Below are 5678 nucleotides of genomic sequence, written 5' to 3'. Positions count from 1 at the left end.
TACAGTATGTAGAGTATTTACTACACCAGGGATAGGGTACAGTATGTAGAGTATTTACTACACCAGGGATAGGGTACAGTATGTAGAGTATTTACTGCACCAGGGATAGGGTACACTATGTAGAGTATTTACTACACCAGGGATAGGGTACACTATGTAGAGTATTTACTGCACCTGGATAGAGTATAGTATGTCGAGTATTTACTACACCAGGGATCGGGTACAGTATGTCGAGTATTTACTACACCAGGGATCGGGTACAGTATGTCGAGTATTTACTACACCAGGGATAGGGTACAGTATGTAGAGTATTTACTGCACCAGGGATAGGGTACAGTATGTAGATTATTTACTGCACCAGGGATAGGGTACAGTATGTAGAGTATTTACTACACCAGGGATAGGGTACAGTATGTAGAGTATTTACTGCACCAGGGATAGGGTACAGTATGTAGAGTATTTACTGCACCTGGATAGGGTACAGTATGTAGAGTATTTACTACACCAGGGATAGGGTACAGTATGTAGAGTATTTACTACACCAGGGATAGGGTACAGTATGTCGAGCATTTACTACACCAGGGATAGGGTACAGTATGTCGAGTATTTACTACACCAGGGATAGGGTACACTATGTAGAGTATTTACTGCACCAGGGATAGGGTACAGTATGTAGAGTATTTACTACACCAGGGATAGGGTACAGTATGTAGAGTATTTACTACACCAGAGATAGGGTACAGTATGTCGAGTATTTACTACACCAGAGATAGGGTACACTATGTAGAGTATTTACTACACCAGAGATAGGGTACACTATGTAGAGTATTTACTGCACCAGGGGTAGGGTACACTATGTAGAGTATTTACTGCACCAGGGGTAGGGTACAGTATGTAGAGTATTTACTGCACCAGGGGTAGGGTACAGTATGTAGAGTATTTACTGCACTTGTGAGAGACATGGAGCTTGTACAGCATTCAAAGCACTAGAGATTATGGTGCACTTTGTACTTTATTTGGTAAACTAAAGGTTTAGGGTACCATTTTTACTATACGTACGGTAGTATTTATAGTAGGGATGGGCCATATGTGCAATACAAATTAAAATTATGTAAACAAAACTTTATAAGCACTTTACACACACTGTTGACTAGGAAACAAACCAACTGCAGAATAACTTGAAGAAAACAAAATTTTCACAAAACCACACATTTGTCTATCTGACTGACTAACATTGTTGGAAAGGCATAGCTATTTTTTGAGTTTACCTTATGCAAGTTTAAATGCACGTGATTAAATTACACTACCTTAGCTAAAAGTGTTTTTCTTAGCTTTACGTATAACCTTGGTAATAACAAGTAACAGCAATACCCATTTTACAACACTACTAATGAGCTAACAATACACTAATAGCCATATTTTATTATTATGAGCACGCTCTGTGAGTTGCCATGTAGCAACCTGCTCTCATATCACCTGCGGTCGGTACCTAAGATGTGAATCTTCTACGTGAAGATGAATGCTACCACTGCCGAGTTTGATGCTCCTTTGCTCGAGCACTCTAGACTGAAAACAAGAACGATAAACTGTATAATTTATCTTTGCAATGTTTTCAAACTAAGTGTCACCTATTGATATCTAAGGTTGTAATTGAAAGAGCGCGATTTGTAAAATATGCTTTTCAAAAAACAAAACGAGAGTAAAGAAATAAATATTATGTTGATAACCTTGAAAACTCTTTGTCTCAGCGAAGAGAGCATTACTGCAAGAATAGAGATAGGGTTAGAAACAGTAATGCTGAATTTGTGAAACAAATCTTAACCATTAATCCAGCTTCCATCTTGGTTAGATGAAAAAAAAACTATAGCAAAGATATTAGCAAAAGCCATGAAATGTCGAGAGATGGCTCTAAGAAAAGCTACGAGAAAGATAGGCCTAGATTTCGAATCATTTTTCAAATGATGTTAAACAGACGTTAGGAGTGAATTCAATCCAAGGTTCCTTCTGGTTTTCATATCTGATCTGTCTGTAGGGCACATGTTAAGTTTTTTGTTTCTGTTACTTCTAGCAGTCAAGTGTCTACTATGGATGGGGATATCATGGAAAATATTTCCTGGTTTTAGGGGTTTTAAGCATAGCTGTCTGGACAGTATGGTTACTTACTGCATCTATGTAGTCATTAACTGAAGGTTAACGATGGCAGAGTCAAGTTTTCCGACAGTGGTAAAGGAGACCCATTTCCACATTTCAGCAATGACATATGAGTCAGATCACTCAAGTGTGTTCAATTCCATACTGAAGTAATTCCTTGTGTATTGTCCCTCTCCCATCAAAAAAGAAGGTTGGAGAAAAGATGAACAAAAGACCAAATGTGTCTCAGTAATTGTTTGACTCAGAACATAAAAAATATATATTTTCTAGAACTGAAAATAGGCAGTTGATGATCCGAGAGTGCATACTCCCCAGATCGATTCCTCCCATCTATATATATATACCCATCAACCCATAGTTTTTTGTGACTATTCAAGTTTACAACAATAATAAAGGTAGATGGCAATTATTAAATAAGATAATCAAGGTCTGTTTGATTAATTTCCTGTCATGGAAATAGGTAAAGTGGAAATAATTTGATGCTAAAACCAATGGAAACACGAATGATAAGCTACAGTTTGTACACTATTTAGTGTACCAGAAGTGTGGGTACAAGGAGGATCACACCAGCGGTTAGGTTACAGTTTGTAGAGTACTTCGTATATCAATAAATAGGGCTCGGTTTCTACAGTAAATCCTAAACCAGAAGCTAGGGTACAGTTTCAAAAATGTCCACTGTACAAGGGTTTGGGCACATTTTGTGTGATATTCACTGCAACATAAGATAGCTTACAGGTTGACAGTATTCACTGCACATGATGTTAGAGTACAGTTTAAAGATTGTTATGTACAACACACGTTAATGTTCAATTTATAAATTACTAGCGAAAGTACTCGACTTTCCTCGGGTTATTAGGTTGATAGTGTGTGTATATATTCTGAACACATTTTCGCATAAAAGTACAACCTATATACTTTTGTTGCTAAGCAACATGACACAAAAGCCGTTGATAGAATGCATTGCTACCAATACGCACTGGCTTTTCTATATATTAGAAGTTGATATGTAAAGAACCACTTTTTTTCATGTGGGTTTTTGCCTCATAAAAAGATGCGCACGTGCATGCGCGAACGCATATGGATAAGTAATAATTCCCAGTTGCACACCTTCAGGGTACACTTAATAAGGGTGCAAGATCTTAGATTTATAGGTTCTTTCCTCTTGGAGCTATGGTGGTCACCCATACACAGCCACACACCTGTGTACGCGTGTGCGGACACGCACAGACGTGCATGTCTGTCTGTCTGTGATTTCTATTTGCAATGTAAGGCGCCATTTCTTTTCTATGTGGTTTTTTTCGCTAGCTTGTCTCATTAAAAAGATGCACATGCGCTTGGATAAGTAATAATACCCAGATGCACACCCTCGGGGTCCACTTAGTATGGGAGCAAAATTTCAGGTTTGTAGGTTCTTTGCTCTTGGAGCTATGGCGGTCTTACACACACACAGACTAACAGACACGCCCTTTTATTATTATAAAATAATATTCCTGAAACCAGAAGATACGGCATAGATTTTACAGAAGTCCCTGCATCAGAGATTACAAAATAGTTTGCAAATCATTAACTGAACAAAAGGCTTGGATAAAGTTTGGACAGTATTCACTACACCAAAAGCTGTGGTAAAATTTATGCCGTATTCACTGTATTTACGTTATGGTACAGCTTCTATAGTATTCCCAAACGCAAAGGTTAAGATATAGTTTGTACAGTAACAGTGATTGTCTTGTTACGATAACCCAAGAAATTAGGGTTTTCAGTTTTTACTGTATTCGTTACACCAATGGTCAGGTTGTTTTACCAGCAACAGAGGTTAGGATGTAATATGTACAGTATTCTCTACACGAAACATTACGGTTCAGTTTCTATAGTATCCATTTCTGAAGTTGTAATTGCTTAACACACAAAGTACTGAAGTACTCAGTGGTTTTCTTACACAGTGTTGCCCCCAAGTGGCTTATGTGGTAAATATGAAAGCTTATAACGCTAAAAACCGAGTTTCAATGTCCACAGTGAAGCTAATCCCTTGCGTAGTTTTGTGCTTAACAGCACACAAAAATAAACACACAGACCTGGTGTTGTTATTTCTTTACTTATACAGTCCTGGTATTGTTATGATTTTACTTATACAGTCCTGGTATTGTTATTACTTTACTTATATAGTCCTGAACTTTTTATTGGTTTACTGATACAATTCTGAACTTGTTATTGGTTTACTCATACATTTCTGAACTTGTTATCGGTTTTCTTATACAGTCCTGAACTTGTTATTGGTTTACTTATACAGTCCTAGTGTGGTTATTACTTAGACAGTCCTGAAGTTGTTATTGGTTTACGTACCCATTTGTGAATCTCTGAAAAAGTGTATTTTACTTAAACAGCCTTCTAGTTCTTTTTTCTTACTCACACAGTCCTGAAAGTGTTTTTAGTTGACTCACACAGTCTGGAAGTTGTTATTGGTTTACGTATACAGTCCTGAAAGTGTTTTTAGTTGACTCGCACAGTCTGGAAGTTGTTATTGGTTTACGTATACAGTCCTGAAAGTGTTTTTAGTTGACTCGCACAGTCTGGAAGTTGTTATTGGTTTACGTATACAGTCCTGAAAGTGTTTTTAGTTGACTCACACAGTCTGGAAGCTGTTATTGGTTTACGTATACAGTCCTGAAATCCTTGAAAATTTTTACTTACACACTCCTCAACTTCTTTTTGGTTTCCTAAGACAAACAGTAGATCAGTAGACAGTAGATTTGTTTTTATAGCAAAAGTCTTGACGCGAGACAACTTTGTTCAGAAGAGATTCGAAGTTTATATACCAAAAGAGTAGATATGGCACTAGCAACTGATGTTGTAACTATGCACCAATCTAAGAAAACTTGTGAGTTCTCTATCCGATACAGGTGTTGATAATTGACAAACGATATTTTCAGTCTACCAACAGTGACAATCACGTGTACATGTATATGCAATATTTCTGTAGAGTTATAAACACCAACTAAAAGAAAGTTTACGCAAACCTTCATTCTGTAGGTAAACAACATGAAAATAACCAAGTTAAAACGTTATGTTAATCAAATCTAAGATAGTCTGACAATGTTATCTGTAATATAAGACAAGATTGAAATAAAATTATGTTTTATATTTTACTATCGAAAGTATCCGGCTTCGCTAGGGTTATTAGGATGATTTATTATAGATGCCATGTCAGTGTGTGTATTCTTAACCCATTTTAACATAAAAGTATAACCTACAAACTTTAGTTGCTCCTTTACAGGATGTGGTCTGTTTATAAAGGTAACCTTCCCCCTGACTTGTCCTCCGATTTTAAACTTAAATAATAAAAAACAAACCTTTTTAATTGACGGAGCCTCCAAATTAGAAAACAACACTTATATTTTTTAATTTTTTTTTGTTTATTCATTTCATTTTATACTTTCAGCACAAAGCCTCTTAACAACAATATTAGGTTATACATTTTATACTTTCAGCACATAGCCTCTTAACAACAATATTAGGTTATACTATTTTAT

The sequence above is a fragment of the Limulus polyphemus genome, unplaced genomic scaffold, assembly GCF_000517525.1.
Source record: "Limulus polyphemus unplaced genomic scaffold, Limulus_polyphemus-2.1.2 Scaffold5942, whole genome shotgun sequence".
NCBI classification, from domain to species: Eukaryota; Metazoa; Arthropoda; class Merostomata; order Xiphosura; family Limulidae; genus Limulus; species Limulus polyphemus.
The sequence above is the reverse complement of the archived record's forward strand: the minus strand, read 5'-3'. Positions refer to the sequence as shown.